Genomic DNA, 17,895 nt, shown 5'->3' on the forward strand with positions numbered 1-17,895 from the left:
ACTTCTCTCTCTCTTTTATGATTGTGCCTGTGTGTTTGCCGTCATCTGTTGGCATCAAGAGGTGCATACCAACCATTTCGATCATCTCGTCTGTGGTGCGTACCTTCCGGGCCTTCCAAAATCTTATTATGATCAGTGTAGCTCCAGCCACAATAGTACATCCAACTATAATCTTCAGTCCATCTGACAGCCAAGATGGCATCCATGACCATAATATTGAAAACCAGCTCTCATCCTTTTTCACACCTTTACTTTCATCCATCATTTTTGAGTGCATCTGGGCTAATTGTAAAACTGCTTCTGTCAGTGTACCATTGTCAGCATCGTTGGCAGGGTTGAATGTGCAGCATGATTGTCCTATCTTAGCGCAAACTCCTCCTTCCATTGCTGTGAGGAGGTCCAGTACATATCTGTTCTGAAGTGCTACCATCCTCACAGCTCGCAGTTCCTCTTTTATTGCGTTAAATCCATTTACCGTAGAATTAATAGTCATCATTAGTTCCCATCGAGTTATCTGGAGCCATTTTGCGTTTGCATAAGCCTGTAGTCCTGGATGTATTATCGAGGAGAAGAACATTGCTGCTCTGCTGAATAGTCTGTGGTCTGGTGGAATTGAAGTGAGTGCTGTTTCCGACCTTCCCCATAGGTAATATCCTGTCAGAGGTTCTCCTTGTCTTTTCTTTCTATTCAGTTATGTATCTGAATCCTTCAGCATGTAAACTGCTCTTGTGGTAACTCAAATAAGTCTTGAGGAAGTTGTTTTCATATGGATATGTATCTCGTGTTTTCCACACCAGTTGCACCACTGTCCCTTGAAATCTTCCTTTCATCTGGAACAGTGCCAGGTTTTTATACATCGTGCTATTTTTTCATCTATCTCTGTGGCAACAAATGTTCGAGAAGCGCTCATGGAGTATGGGATTAATGAGCAAACGTAGCAGCTGTCTTCTGTTGTCTGCTTACCTATGTGGGTCATGTGTTGGTACCATATGTTGTTTGAGATGTGTGCTGAATCTTGTATGTAGTTGTCAATACCTTTATTATCTGAGTATGTGCTGCGTTTAACTCTATTTTCCTTGTGTGGGATTTTACTAGTACCACCTGACGTAACACCTGTTGCAGCTGGGGGTGGGGGTGTATTAGGTTTGGGTACAGCAATAATATCGATAGCATAGCTGTACTGCCATACAGAGGCAGCCAAGAACCCGGTGATCATTAAAATCCCTATCAATTTTATTACAGATGCTAATTTCACCGGCATTTTGCTCTTACCTTGCTGCAGTCCGGCAGCTTATTCTTGCGACGTTACAGTTGCCCGCCTGAAAATTCTTAATATGCTTGTTATTAGTGTTAGTTGTCGTTTTTAAGCTCTCCCTATCAAGTAGTCATTCAGTGCCCAGGCGAAGAGCTGTTCCCACGCCAATCTAAGCGATCTATCTCTTAGGGCAGGCAAGTATGGTTGGAGGTGGGGCATTGAATGTTCTATGGCCAAGAGGAATGCTGTGTAGTAGACACGTACCCTCCTTCTTTTCAGGTATGTTGGCCTTTTTATTTCATATACAAATTGGTGTGACAATTCTTCCAGGTAATTATCGTCTGAGGGTACCATCTACTCCTGGGCAGTGAATTGGTTAGTTATCTACTTTCTTAGTAGTACAATAATATGCTGTACCTGCATGTGCGAGAGAAAAGAAAGAGAACATGCAGGTGTTTACATGTGTATATGTGCAAGACAATGTCCTTCAGTTCAGTTATTACTACAGTGGGTAGGGGGTCAATGGGCAGAGGGTTTGGGGCTCAACTGGCGGAAGTCTCTTTACTCTTTAATCGTGTAACCATGGGGTGGGCGGTATGGGGATCACCCCTTTCTTTTCTAGTAGTTGTCTCTAGGGAATCTGAGGGGTGGCAGGGTATGGGGACACTTAGGCCGTTAGTTGTGGTAGAAGTCTCTTCCTCCGTTGGTGACGCTGTTGTTGTTCTTCCAGTGGCCCTGTCGGTGGCGCTGGGGCGGGTCTGGAGTTTGTAGATCTTTACGTCGTGTAGGTGGTTCCAGGCACGTTTGTCCTGTAGCTTTACTGCTCTCGTTGATACCTCCTCTACCAGATGGGGGCCAGTAAAGCGTGGGCTGTTCCACTTTCTGTTGAAATTGCGAAGTAGTACGTGGTCACCTTTAGCAACTTTGCACAGTCTTTCCTTTTCCAATTCTTTATCCGCGTCTTCTTGTTGATCGCTGTTAGACCCGCCCCGCATGCGCTCGAGCTGTTGAGACACAAACACTACACTAGTAATCAAAGAAGACACATATTGGTACATTTCATCACCAAGGACATTTGCAGTACTCTCGTGGTCGGTAAATGCTCTTGATGTTGGCGTTAGGGGAAGGCGCATTTGACGTCCGGTAACCACCTCGTGAGGGGTGAGGTGGTGGTCGGAACCTGGTCTATTCCTTAGCTCAAATAGGGCTAGTGGAAGGCAATACAACCAACTCTTCTTTGTTGTTTGCTGTATTTTTGCAATTGCCTCCTTTAATAGGCCATTCAGGCGTTCACATACACCGTTGGCCTGTGGGTGGTATGCACATGCAAATTTATGCTTGATGTTCAGTAAGGATGTGATGTGCTGGAACATTTCGTTTGCGAAATGTGGGCCATTATCTGACCGCAATACCTCGCACACTCCCCACCTGGAGAAGACCTCCCTCACTAGCAATTTAGCTGCTCTGAATGCATCTGGGTGTGAACAGGGCCCTGCTTCAATCCACCTCGAGAATGGGCATACTACTACAATCATATACCTATTTCCTTGACATACGTTGATCATATCAACATAGTCAATATGGAGATGTCGGAAGGGTCCCTCTGGCTGGGGTATAGTACCTCTTATCACCTTCAGAGTGTGACCGGCAGTAAACTGTTGACATGTGAGACAATTGCTGATAAAGTTTGACACATGAGAATTTAACTCAGGGCAGAACCAGTCTTCCCTAATTCGTGCTGCAATTACTTCCTTGCCTGTGTGGGCTGGGTGGTGTAGTTGGCTCAGGGCGGTGTTCAATAGTGCCAGTGGTATTACAATCTTTCCAGTGTCACCCTGGCACCATAGTGCGTCAGTTGGTGACATTGTGCATCCTCTTTTTACCCATATTTCTTTTTCTGCCATTGGTGCAGCCGCTTGTAGCTCCATTATCTGTGTGGCTGGGAGATGGGTGTACCCTTCTCTTATCAACATCTCCTTAGCCATTCCCCTCCCTCTCCCTCTCTCTGACTCTGGGGGGTTCCATATCTCACCAAAATATGCAGCATACTTCGCATGTGCGTCTGCTGCTGCATTCCCTTTTGAAATGTGGTCTTCACCATTGGTGTGTGCGGTGCATTTGACCAAAGCTAATTCTTGGGGGTCATTTATTGCTTCAATTAGTTCAGCCAATAGGAGGGCATGTTGCACTGGAGTGCCATCAGCTCTCCTAAACCCTCTTCTTCTCCATTTCGACAGCCCTGAGTGGACAGTGGACGTAACATATGTGCTGTCGGAATATATGGTCACTCGTTTGTCAAAGCTTTCCTTCAACGCCAAGATTAGTGCAATTAATTTTGCTGGTTGAGCGGAATAATGCTGTGGTAGCTGTACACATTTCATTGCCACACACACCGGTACCTCCATCATTTTTACCACTGCTGCCCCAGTCCTCCTTATACCATCCCTTTGGTTGATAGTTGATGACCCATCAATGAACAGGAGCTCACCTCCCTCTAGTGCGTTCTCTTCAATCTTTCTAGTACATGAGTACATTTCAGTTATTTGCGTACAATCGTGGGCATAATCTCCTTCCTCAATTACTTCTGCTAGGAATCTTGCAGGGTTGACCGTGCTACATCTAACAATTGAAAGTTCAGCTCTGGATAAGATGATCTCATAACCTGATGCCCTTTGCGTGGTTAGGGTGGACTTAGGTTTATTCAATATTGCAAATAGTGCATGTTCCACAAACAGTGTAGTTGGGCACCCCATGGTGATTGCTGATGCTTTCTCTATCGCAAAAGCAGCTGCGGCGAGACCTTGTTCGCAAGGGAAATGACCTAACATCACAGGATCTAAGTGGCCGCTGTAAAATGCTACTGGTTTGTAGCCCATGCTTGTTTTTTGAGCCAACACTGCTTTCATTACTGCTGAGTCGCAATGTGAAAATATAAAGAATTGTCGCTCATAGTCTGGGGTTGCCAGTACCGGAGCAGTTGATATCGCATCTTTCAGTTCATCAAAAGCCTCTTTCATTTCCATTGTACACCCCAACTTTTTCTCCCCTTTATTAGCTTCCTTTAACGCCTCAAGCAGGGGTCCTATGTATGAGCTGTAATCAAATACCCATGCTCTACAGTAGTTGCACAGACCCTCATTGTTTGTGGCACTGGCGTTTTTGAAATGGCCTGTGCTCTTTGTGGTGCAATCTTTCTTCCATGTTGGGATATGAGCTGACCAATCTAAAGTACCTGTTCTTGACAGTACTGTAACTTTTCCATGTCTACCTTGTAACCTTTTTCAGCCAATATTGTCAGCATCTTTAATGAGTCCTCTCTGCATGTTCTTTCGTTTGTACTGCAAAATATTATGTCGTCGACATACTGCAACACTGTGCTTTCCACTTCAATGTTACCCAAATCCATCTGTATTACTCTGTTGAAAATTGAGGGTGCTTCGCAATACCCTTGTGGCAATCTGGTGTGTTTCCACTTTGTGTTTCTGTAAGTGAAGCTTGTCAGATCTTGTGAGTCTGGCTGCAATGGTATTGAGAAAAAATCATTTTTAAGGTCGATCATTGTAAATCGTGATGCTTCTGCTGGAATGCCACACAATATTGTGGCCGGGTTTGCGGCTATGGGGTATTCTGCTTCTACTATGTTGTTCAAGGGCCTGAGATCCTGTATGAAGCGCCAAGACCCCCCTCTAGCCTTGCGCACTGGGTATACAGCCGTGTTACATGGTGATTCTGAGGGGACCAATATGCCATTATCTATAAGGGCCGTTATGGTTTCATGTGTGCCCTCATCTGCCTCTTTTGATAGTGGGTACTGTTTCACTCTGGGGAGTATTGCACCTTTTTTCAATTTTATCCTTACTCCCCCTATACTTTTTATGCACCCCACGTCATAGGGGCTAGTAGTCCATAATGATGTGGGTACTTTAGCCATATCCTCCTCAAAGAAGGGAACTGGGGTGGATGTGGGTGCCTCAAGTGCCATTGCCATTTTCTGTGCCACTTGTTTGTACGCCACTCTTAGCCATATTTCCACACTCATCATAAACACCATTTCACCTTCCTCCTTTTCTTCTGAGAACAGCTCCTCATCTGACACCTGGGTGAGTCTACATCCTTCTGCTAGTGCTATCACTGCCCTCCATGCTCTTCCTTCTCTGTCTTGGGCATGTACAGCAATGTAATCAGCTGTTGCTATAATGCTCTCAATGTCCACTGGAACCACCTTTCCTTCTGGTTCATTGACTGGTGTTTCTGGTCTGAACAAATAGGCTGCTGGCCTCCTCCAGATCTTTCCCTCTATCCCTGGCATCCATGCAAATGCCATGTCTGTCCCATACTGGAAGAGTTCGCCATCTACTGGCTCAGCCCTAATCGCTGTCTGTCCGCAGTATGCTTGCATAATCTGTCGTGCTGTGAGCATGTTAATTCCTGGAGTAGAGCAAATTATGCCATCCTCCGTAAAGGAGATCGTCATATTCAACCTTTTCATGATGTCTCTCCCCAGTATATTTACTGGTGAGGCACTATAATATAAAAGTGGGACTGACATGTCATAATCTCCTATAGATAAGGGAATGTTATCAGTAAAAGGAACCAACCCTCTAGCCCCAGAAAATCCTTGGGTGTTCATGGCTTCGCCCGACATCTTAAATTTACCTTCCCTTATGCAAGACCGGGTCGCCCCGGTGTCAACAAGGAATGATAATTTTTTGTCACCTATCGTTACCTCTATGCGTGGTTCCTCCGCACTATTAGGTGTTACCGACAGGATGGGACACACCAAGGCCGTCTGTGGGCTGTCCTATTGAGGGTACAATGATTGACCATTTCCTGTGTAAGGGTTGTGTCCCAGGACCGTCACCCTACCCAGTTGTGTTTGTTGTGCTTGGGGTTGTTGTGTTATCGCTACCTGTTGTTGTGGCAATGAATATGTCTGTGGCTGTTGTTGTGTTATTAGTTGTTGCTGTTCATTTCCCTGTTGCAACGTCTGCTGTTGCTGTATGCCCTGCTGTTCCTGTGTGGGCCTTGGTTGTCCCTGTTCGCTCCATGATGGTGTTCCTGGTCTTACTCTACACGTGCGTGACATGTGCCCTACTAATCCACAACTCCAACACACCAGTGATTCCCTACTCTGCCATGGAAAGCTTCCTGTGTTGTCCTGGTATACTGGTTGCCCTGCTGTTGTGTGTTATATCCGTATCCTCTCCCTCTCATAATTCCTCCTCTTCTCCTGTTGTAATTATAATACCCAGCTCCTGGCATTGAGTATCCTCCTCCCATGTTGGTCGTGTATGGTTGGAGTGGCGGCACCTGTTGTGTTATAGTCTGTGAGGGTGGTATTTGGGAGGGATCTTGTGCAGCCACTACTTGTGTGGGGCTTTGGGTCATTGTTGTAGGTGTAGTTATTAGTGCCCCTTCCATTGTGTATTTAGTAAGTTTTTTCTGTACTAGTTTATCCTCTTCCGTTTTCCTGTCCTCTTCCTTTTGTTTCATTTTTCCTTGCCATGTCCTGCAATGATGCACTATTGTCAGTTGTATTTCTGGCCATGCTTTTGCTTCCATTCCCACTACTTTCTCCAGTTGTTTCTGAACTCCTTCTGGGAGCCCTTGTACTAGTATATGATAAAATATTGCTGGTGTTTTGTCCCATTGTTCTCTAGTTTCCATGCGCCATTTCTCTTGGATTTCCTGGATATAATCAACAGGATCTTCGTTCTCACGCATCTTGCGTGAGGTAATTGCTCCTATGTCTGATGTGTCTGGGTACTGTACCCTCAGTGCCTGCCATAGTGCATGTCTGCAGTTTGCGAATGGTGCCCCATCGTGCGATGTGTTTGCTATTGTTACCCCAGGGAATCCCGCTCTCTTCCAAATGTCATCCGCTGCATCCCCTAATATCGATATTAGAAGGCCCTTTACATCTCCCACTGCCAGTTTCTGTCCTGCGGTGTGTTTTTCCATTTCATATATCCATTTACCCACACCTCCACTTAATGATGGGAGCCTGCACTTTATATTTTCTCTGTCTGTATGCTTCCAAGGGACGTACTGTGGTCTAACCCCTCCCCTCTCCAGAAGTGGCATTAAGTTGTGTCTCGTTTTACCCCTTGGGTTCCATAAAATCGAGTCCTCACACCCCTCCTCTTCTTCCCTCTCTCCTACATCATCAATTTCGTCCGTATTTCCCCTGCCTGCGACTAGGGAGGTCTCTAAGCCGACCTGCATAGGGTGTCATTTCGTTTGTGAAGGGCGCAAGTTTGATTGTACGTAATGAGCGTGAGGTGGTTGAGCATGTAGGGTGGGATGGGAGAGGGTGTGATGGTGACGGTGTGGCTTCATGTGTCTGTCTTTCCGCTATTCCTTGCTCTTCCTCCTCACTTCTCTCCAGTTCATCCTTTCTCCTACAGATCCATGGTGAGTCTGTATTGGTCCGGGTGGTGTATAGTTTATCTAGGCTTTCCCTTTCACTGTTTCTTCCTTCCTTCTCCATTCCTTCTTCTTCCTCACTACAAAAGTCATTCATAAACGGCAGCCCCCACTCTGTCTTTTTCCCCTTGATTGTTACTGTTTTTAAGTCTATTAGGTCCGGTTCTCCCTTTTCTCCTTTACCAACCGCTCCCCTTTGCGCTGATGTTGTTGCTACTTCTGTGTCTCTATATACATACCCCCTTACTTCACTCTCCCTTCTCCTATCTTCTCTTTCCCCTTCATTTCTCTCCTCCATCTCTCTACCAATTTCCTCCCTTTTCCTTTTTAATTCCTCCATTACTTCACTACTCACCTTTTCCAATATCCTTTCATCCTCTTTCTTCCTTTCCCATCTCACCCTCTCCCTTTCTAATATACTCTCTATCACCCTCCCTTCTTCGTATTTCTTAGTCGTTTCTGATAGTAATCTCTTCTTCCACATTGCCATTTCTTTTTCTTTCTCTTCTTCTTCCCTTTTCCTCTCTCGTAGCACTGCTCTTGATACACTTTCTGCTGCTGCTTTTACCCTTTCAGCTTCTCTCCTTTGCTCCTCAGTTCGTTCCCTTATTTTTTCCAATTCGTTCTTACCTTCTTTCCTTTCCCTCGCTCTCTCTCTTTCCTCCCTCTCGAGCTGTTTGATCAGTTCATTCTGCTCATCCCTTAACTCTGCTAGTCGTTCCTCCAAAATCTCTTCCTTTTGTCGTAACAGCTCTTTCCCTCTCATTCCACTCTCCCTGGTATTATCCTCGTCTATTTTCCTTACTACCTCCTTCTCTTCTCCTGTTAATGAACCTCGTAATTTTAATAGTATCTGTGCAGCTACCCACTCATCATGTCCTATTTCCACAGTTTGTTCTTCTCCAGTCCTCCCCTCCCCTGCTGGCATCTTCCTATGAGCCACATATGGTGGCGGGCTGTATGCCGGGTTCGAGTACCCCTCAGCCGCCCTTAACTGTCCTCTTTCTATTTCTCCTAATTCTCTTAAAGGGTACAACCCCCCTCCCTCTGTTTTCACTAACTTTGCTAGGGGTATATCGTTGCTCTGTTCCTTTTTTATTTCATTTTCTTTTGAGTTATTATTCTTTTCTCCTCCCTCTTGTCCGTTCCCCGTGTTCTTTGGGTCTTCACTCCCCTTTTTCCCATTCTCTCCTTCCTCCTTAATCTCTTTTTCTTCCGGTATTCCCCCCACAGTGAACATTCCATTTGGTCCTGGTCGGGACCCTTGGAACATCCTCCATAAGTTAAACACCTCCACGTGGTGTGTCAACTTCTTCCCTTTGTATGTATTATGCAGATGGTTTAATAGTGAATGTTGGGTATATGGATCGAAGCTACCATTAGGCGGCCATGGTGTTATCATTTTGTTGTCCGTCCCCTGTGTCCATTCTATGCTATACTTGATCAGTTTCTCCCTATGGGGTGACAGTGTTGTACATATGTATTGTAGTGGGGTAGTGAGGGTGTTCCCCCACCCTCCCGATCCTGTCCCGTATGACATAGTAGCGCTTCACTTGTTATCCTTCCCCTATTTGGTAGCTATTATCTTACTAACACTTACAATACACAGCCTTATACCTTTACCTGGCCCCGTAAGTTTGGGGACTTGCGATAGTCCGCTAAGGAAAATTATTAAAATATAGTATTTACATTTGTATATTTTCTTCTTTCTTTCTTCCTTTACACAACACTCTTACGGCCCCCTGCGGCTGAGGCGCACGTAGCCCCCTGCGGCTGCGTACCCCTTGTGACGTTCTTATACAGTCGTCCTATTTTCATTTGCTCCTCCTCCTTCTTCTACACTTGCCGTGGCCGGCGTTCTCCGCGCGCAGCCACGTCCCCCGTTTCGCCTTTCCCCGATCAACTCATTACCGTTTATCTCCGTTTCCACTCCCTTACCACAGTTCTCTTCCCCACCACTCTCAGAAAGAAAGATGCCTTGTGCTCGGGATATCCTATGAAAGCCCTACTGGTGACGTCACCGATCTCTTCGAACTACTGGTAAGTTCTTCATATATTCTTTAAGTCCAAAATACACTTGCAATCTACCCCCGTTAACCTCACAGCTGTCTTCCTGTCACTCCTGGAACAAGGTAATCAATAATATAATCGGACTGCGCACGCTGCGTCGCCTCGCGTGTGATACGCCCCTCGACAGGAGGGCTTAACCAGCCAATTATCTTCCGTATTGGGCAACTAACTAGCTACCGCCTACAGGGAAACGTCATCCACCTATCGAGTTTCTTGCTCGAACAATAGGGATCCTCATCTACTCATTGATCAATAAATGCCAAATCGTAGGAAACCACACACACACACCCTTACACGTAGTCGCGACCTAGGCCAATCAGTGTCTACGAGCGGCCGCACGTGATGTTTTCGTGCTCCACCTCCCTCTCTCGCGTAACGTAGCCGACTGCTCTCGCACTCGTTCGGCTACCATTCATTTCATTGCCTACACTAAATTGTCAAACCTTCGCCGCGCACCTGTGCAACACCTCCCACCTCCCGTATTTAATTCCTCCCCCCTCCCTCACAATTTCACATTGCTTGTTGTGCGTGGCATGCTCACCAAGTTCTCTTGATGCGGGGCTGCTCGACTGCGTGCACCCCTCCAAGCGGCTCGCCACCTCCCGCGGGCGGGATACTTCTCAACCGGCTCCCAAAGGCCAATATCCGGATTGCGCTGTCCGGTCTTCTCGCTTTTCCGCGATGGTCCTGTAGTCCTCAGAAGGGGGCAACGGCAGAGGGGGCCGCGCCGCCGGGCCTCCTCGCAACGGGAGTACCTGGAAAAATAAAAATAAAAAAGCAGAGCTTAAACAGATCTCAGCAGTGCCTCCAACTTGTCGGGGGGAAATTCTGCCGGGGTCGGCAGGGCCGTCCGTAGACCTCCGGGCAGGGAGGTCCAACTCCTCCCGTATATCCCAAAAGAGATAGAGTATGAGACACACGCAAGAAGCAAGGTGACTCTGCAGTTTATTAGACAAAAACGCAGGGATGGGTCAAGGATCATACGCGTCCGTCCTGACACACACACAATCGTGGGGCTCGCAGGCCCTTTTTACCTTAGTATGACGCGCTACTTGCGTCACCTTAGAAAGTTTAGCAAAAAACCTATTTCCACTCTGGATTGGTTACTCGAGTGGTAGGGTTAGTATAGTATACATATAGAGAACGGTGTTAGTGGTTGAGGGTTAGTCAGGTGGTATACTTGGGCTGTCCCTTCAATTTGATACATGAAAATTGTTACATGAAGACCTCTGAGGATTGGTCAATGTTAATGGCGTCAGTGATAAGATCCCCATGTTCTGATTGGTCCGCTCGCGAGCCTCCCAGTCTGAGACTATCGTTGTTCCCAGCTCGCGGTGCACCTGTCATTTGCAACAATGTTTTACTATGGGTAGGTGTAAACAATGTGAGGATTTATTCATATGTTGGGTGGTCGACTACTCCCACTGCTGCAGATGTCCAATGAGTCTTTTAATTGTATCTGCCTGTGTCTTGAAACGTGGGATTCAGGCGTCTCCTTCCTCCTGGGCTTGGCATCCTGTCAGGTTTGGCTTTGTCACGTGAGGTGGGACCGTGTTTGAGGCAAAATTCAGCACAATTAGTATTGTTTTTCCCACTGTGTGCCTGGTTTATCTTGCAGGTGCGACCTTGGCGTCGGCTTGCGGCGTGCGAGATTGCAACATCGTGCCCTTGGCGGTGTGCTTTCGCCGGGCTCATTCTGCAGGGTCAGCAACCGAGCTCTTGCTCATTCAATGTTCATGGAAGCTTTTGCTTGCGGCCTACTTGGGCCTGGTGCATAGGTGGAACCGTTTGATGCAGAGCGCTTTAGGTTACGGTATCATATTGCTCTATCCTCAGTATCGTGTCTCCGTTATATTCTTCATTATGGTACATGGTTCTTAGAAGAAGCGTGAGCAAGCCTTTTTAGATAAGTTCATTATGCGTCTTGCGTTTCTGCATTTTGAGAGCCTATGTGGAAAATAATAAAGATGCACGTCCGTGGGTATGTCTGTCGCCTACGTCATAGCACTGAGTATGTTCTTCGTGTGGATTGGTGTGGGAGTGTCCGGTGTGCATGTTTGTACAGGTGTGCTGACCGTTGGCTAGGTCGTCATGGCATCTCTAATGACGTGTAGGTTTAGTCGAGTTGATCCATGCCGCAGGTGTCGGCATGGACAGGGCGGGCTGCTGGGCAGGTAGGTGGGCACATCCGTATGTTCCTGTATCAGGGTATTTGGTCGTCTGGTAGGCAAACTCCTCTCGTGGCGCGTGTCTAGGCCGTGATCCTCTAGGCCAAGCGCGAGAGGGGAAGGGCGGGAGCCTGTTCTTCCATTCTCCCACTTCACTCTGTGTTATCTTGCTTCCAAGAAAAACACGTGCCCCTGAGCTATCCTCCCTGCCATTTTATCATTGTAATTGATTAATGAAATGTTGAACTAAAGAAGTGAAACATATGAGGTTGTTAGATCAGTAAACAGAAGCAATTGTGATGACATCTTTACAAGAAGGACTGGGGCTTCTGTAAGTTGTTTCGTTATATTTGATACCCGAGGTACCCCCTCTGTCAGTCTGGATCCTTTTTCATTAAGTTCTTAGAGCTTCAGGGAATGCAACCCTTGCTTTGAAACCCCTTCTTGATAATGCGTTGTGTACCTATCCATCTCGGACAGTAAATCTTCCACTAAAATGTCTACAGTAAATCTCCAACTAAAATGATACCCTACTTTTTACTAAGTCTCTGGCCTTGTGCATTATCCGTGAATCATTCACAATGGCCAGCTTATGCTCCTTCGACCACCCCAATTTTACATTGCAAGTCCTCAAATTGTTAGAGCTCGACTATACATATATATAGTTATTTACTAACTAAAAATCTAAACACTGTTTTAGATTGTCTTCTCTATTTCTGCATTCCCTTGTTTTACACTGCTCCAGTGCTTCAGAAATAGGTTCACATTACGTACAAAAACAGCACATACATGATTATAAATAGATTTCACATTGTCAAACAGTGGTAGTCATCACCATTAGTATATATCATCCCTTGTTCTTCACCAAAAAATCTCCTTTTGTCAAGCAACTGTGGCGTATTTCTATTTATCTCTTTCAGGAACCAGTAGGCCAAACAGTGCTAGAAATGGGAAAAACGTGTGTTACCATTATTAAAGTGAACCATGCTTGAATATCATTTCCAATAATATTTCAAACCCTAGCTTGATCTGGAAAGTAAAATGAACTTTTTCTATTTGTATCATAAATTGGACTGCCCTCACAAAATACATGAAGAGCCTGATTCACAAAGATGTGCACTGGATTGCATGTGGAAATTCCTTGAGCATCTCGGATTTACAGCTGCTAACTTTTACCGGATTCACAAAGCATCAAAGTGGTGCAGGTCTGACGCTTCCGTACTGTCCTTGAGATGTTGACATGCACATGCGGTGCATAACCATGGCCTCAATGTCATCTCAGATAAGCTCCTCGAATCTCCACATGTGTTCAAGTGTCAAACTAAAGTGGTAATACATGCAAATAAATATCAGCCATTTAAAAATGTTCTTCTCTTATCTTCTCCTAAATGGATGGTTCCTTATGTGAAAACCTCTAGTTGTTTTATCTGCGCTATAACATTTTCATTTGAGTGTGATCAAAAGTTGTGCAGTATTACCTTTTAGATTCAAGTTCAAACAAGATCAATAATGAAATACAGCAAATTTGGAAGGATTTGACAAGAATGAGGACTACTGCTTCAATTGTACCTTGGAATACCAACGATGTCAGAATGGAATATAGCTCCAATTGGAGCAAAAGTTTCAAATTCTCCAAGACTGTGTTAGCCTTTCCTTCCCTACCTCTTGCCGGTGCCTGTAACCCTCTATATTGCCTCTCTTCACGTTCCTCCGGGTGTAATCTTAACAGTCTCACCTTCTAATGCATACATACATGAATACATTTTAATACACAAATACAAACATTCAATATATTTACCATCAGATATTGTATTTCTTCTTCCATCATTTATATGACAATAAAGGATGTCATGAGTTATATCAGTTCTTCTGTTATGTTATGCTCATAACATATATATAATGCAGCTATCACCAACGAGGGCATCATGGTCCTAGAGGACTTCGGGCACATAAAGGGGAGTAAAGAGAAGTAGAGAAAAGAAATGTTTTCAAGAGATGGCGAAGGAAAGATAGTTATCAGTTGATCGAAGGGAATAGGGAAGTTTGTTCCATAACACAGGGAAATCATAACGCCCTGTTCTAGAACGGTTGAAGCACAGAACCTGAATTAGGAGCGCCCTTTCAGATAAAAGGGCCCAAGAGGGGACAGCAATGATGCTGCAGGCATTCACCCCGTCCCCTAAAAGGCACAATGAACAATGCAGAACGCTTTGAATTCTATATGGATTAAGACCGGGAGCCAGTGTAAAGAACAGAGAATCTGGGAAATAGAGGCACAAAGTGCGGTAGAAGTGGCAACTTAGCAGACGAATTTTGTAAGATTTGAAGATGGTGTACAAGATAGACTGGCTGGGGAAGAATAAGGGAATTACAGTAACCCAAAGTCCCAAAAACAGAAGAGGACACAAAAGGAACACAGAGATTGGCATGCAGAAGGGGGGGGGTATTTAACACAGGGCCCTCAGTTTTAGTGATTTGCCTGGCACACAGTGCAGATAAAGAAGAAGAGATCTTCTATCCAAGATCCATAAACACTGCAGTCAGTTTAGGGAGGGTCCAAAAGGAGGAGGACCAAAAGGCTGGTGTCCAAAGGGATGTAGCTGAACGAGGACCAACCACCAAACCACAGTTTTATCACCATTAAGGGCCTCACTATAACCCTGTCACTCCCGTAATGAAAGGGGCCAGTATGGGACCGGCCCCCTTCATTACGGGAGCGCCGATTACGAGATTCCCTTTAAGGGACCCGGATCAGACGTCTGGTTAAACCAGGCGTCTTTTCCGGGTCTCGAGAGGGGAAGAGGGAGGTAATAACGGGCCACTTGTAATGTGCCCGTTATTACCTCCCTCCCAATTCCCATTGAGCCCTATGGGAGCTCAAATGGGAATGGGAAATGGTTCCTGCAAGGAGGAATTACCGGGTCCTCCTATGTCGGAATGACCCGGTAAATCCCCATTGCAGGAACCCAGTAATGGAGCAAGGTTTGGAGGCAGCCATGGTGCTAATAGCACCATGGCTGCCTCCAAAGTTGTAATGAGGCCCTAAGTCTCAAACAAATGTTAATCATTCAGATATCTACTGTTAGCAAGTGAAAATACTCTGCAGCATCCTGCTTGGTGAGATCGAGGTGCACTATTATTTATTTATTTATTGTTTATTTATACAGAGCTTTTACACAGGTGAAGTGCTTCAAAGCGATTCAAGCCGGGAAAGGGACAAGGGAATACAATCATCATTCTTAGGCCTTGAAGTTTCCGAATGATCTAACAGAAAAACTAGTATTCTAGTCCTGACAGCATTCCTTCTAGTGCAAGTGCATGAAGTGTTACAGTTGTGACCAAGCTCAGGAGGGGAGGATGAAAAAATAACGGTGGGAGGGCCAGGACAGACGAACAAACTGGTCCTAGTACACTTAGGTCATGCATACCTACAGGCAGAGGTGCGAGGATGGGGGGGGGTTGGGTGGAACAAACAAGTCCTGTCAAACAGGGCCCTGGGTTAAGTGCAGAGAGGTTGTCCTACTCATGAAGCGTAAGCTGAAATTGCAGTAATGCTGGACAAAGTGCAGCATCCCGGAGGTATCCAGTCATTTTATTGCAAACAAAACTGAGTGGTACATAACGGACAATAACACCAAAAAACACTGAAAAGATTGAATAAAGGGTATTGGGGTAAATAGGTTAAAATGGTTTGCAGTGGCTTTAAAAGGGTGGAAAAAACAAAAAGAAATTCAGTGTATTTCGATGTTTTGTCCGCTCTGTTATGTACCACTCTGTTTTTGTGGTCGGTAAGATCACATATAACCCTCAATCATGGTTATATACTTTGATGGAGATGAACTGCAATTGGCTTAGCAAAGAGGGCAAACAAGAGGTGTCCTGGGGCACCCCTTGCATTTGCCTCTATGAACCAAAACTATACATTCAATGAAGGGGTTCTTATAGAGGGCAAATGTAGAACCTCAAAACATGGGAATACCATATCTCTGAATCCATTTTTAAAGATATTTGCAAGACATCTGTGTAAAGATTGGAGGGTGTATCTGTACTCCTGCCCTCTATATGGCAGGGTAGAAGCACAGAGCACCCCAGGCAAGATTCTCTATTCAGTAGCAATGGACAAGCAATCAAGGCTTAAGCTTTCAGGAGGTGATGCAGGCTAGTTCTTAAGTACAATGTAGTCCCCAAGCCCCCAACAAAGGAATATCCACACACTATGTTATGTGATAACACAGTTCTTTATATAAATAAGGTTCAGAATATATACACAAGCAATTACACACTTTGTGCTTTGGCAATACATTGGCAATACTAATATGATAAATATGTACAATGTCTATGTGGTACCACAGTTAACTCTTGACTTCTTTAAAATACACCAACTGCTGACAGTCTCAATGGCATACAAATCGAATAGTAAAGTGAATCAACAATAAGGAGAGCAAGGCAAGTTAGGTTAAACAGATGGCAGAATACATTGTCCCTACCAAAGGCACAGTTCTGTGTGAGGATCCCCCCACCTGGGCAACCTGTAAATAAAGTGTATTAACAAGCCCAGTGCATGTATATGTTTAAAATTGTATATGTTTAAAATAGTCTTTTTTCATGCTAAACATTTTCCAATACCCCTCGATGGTTCGTTGAGGGATCCCTCTTGAGTGGACTCCCTTTAAAGCAGGAGACACGGGTCATCGATATTCCTCAAAGAAACAGTGAACAATGTCATTGAGACAGCGGCTTTGGTCTTTGAGGTGCTTGTCGACGATCAGTCATGGACATCCTGCGAAGATGAGTCATGTGGTGCACCTCGATGATGAGGGTTTGTTGCCTCAAAGAGTACTTGATGAAGAACATGGGCCCGGCAGCAGGTGTCGGGTGTTGGCCTTGGCATTGACGATCGGGACTCAACCACGGTTGGATTTCGGCGTCTTTGTGGACTTCGGGTGGTGGGAAACGCACCGGCAGACTCTCCTCGGTTCGTCAGTGACCTTGACTTTCTCTGGTGGAACAAAGCAGTCGATGGTGATGGCAAGGGAGTCCTTGTTTTCAAAATGGCTCCAGTCAATGAGATTACAGCAGTCCTCTGAACCTCAGTCGATGGTGATGGTCGTCGACTGCCTCGGCCTGGTGTTTACTTCAATGCTTCTCGGCGTACCCCATATCTGGTCGACAGTGGTTTGGGACTGACTACCAGGGTGCCGTGATGAAGATAAGCATCAAGTTTCGACTTCAGCTTCTGAACAATTCTAGTCAGTGGGAGGTCCACAGATATACTGTTCTGTCTCTCATTCACACTGCTGAGCCAGGCCTAGGCATCCAATCATTCAGAAGGGCATTTGGCATGCAGGCAGCCAATCAGGCTCATAGTGCATTCAGGCCATTCTTCTCTGTCCAGACACTCACAACAAGGAATGTGGATTTGGGCAAGCACCCAGCCTTTCAGAACACCACACTGCATTCATACCAGTTTAGGGCAGGTCTGTCTCATTCATTGTGTCACACACCAGAAACCAGACACCCATAACATGAAATGTATATTGGTAACACACTCCATTCACCCAGGTCCCACCCCAAATGGTGTACTCGCAACATACAGTCATTGGGAAGGCTCCAGCCAGTCTGGCCTGGGCTTCTCCACAATATTCATATATGGAACTTCCACCCTACAGCCAGTCAGGGTAAGGGACAGAGTCAGGGCTTCCCAGGACTTTGGGAAAACAAGGTAGCAGGATATAGAATCCGAGAGGCTACAGGGCCCATCTTGTCTCCGATCAGGAATCAACTGATTCCAATGGCAGGGCCTGTGGATCCCAAAATGGAGGATACTCAGGGCACTTGCCAAATTCAGCATGGAGCTGCCATCAGCCTATACACAGCTCTGTGGGCCACACACAGGTGCCCAAAAACATTATCTAGGGATACAGGGTTGTAACCCCCACCCATGGGTGCCATAAGGGTATGCCAAAGGTCTATTCA

The sequence above is a fragment of the Ambystoma mexicanum genome, chromosome 10 (assembly GCF_040938575.1).
Source record: "Ambystoma mexicanum isolate Mex_15411 chromosome 10, UKY_AmexF1_1, whole genome shotgun sequence".
NCBI lineage: Eukaryota > Metazoa > Chordata > Amphibia > Caudata > Ambystomatidae > Ambystoma > Ambystoma mexicanum.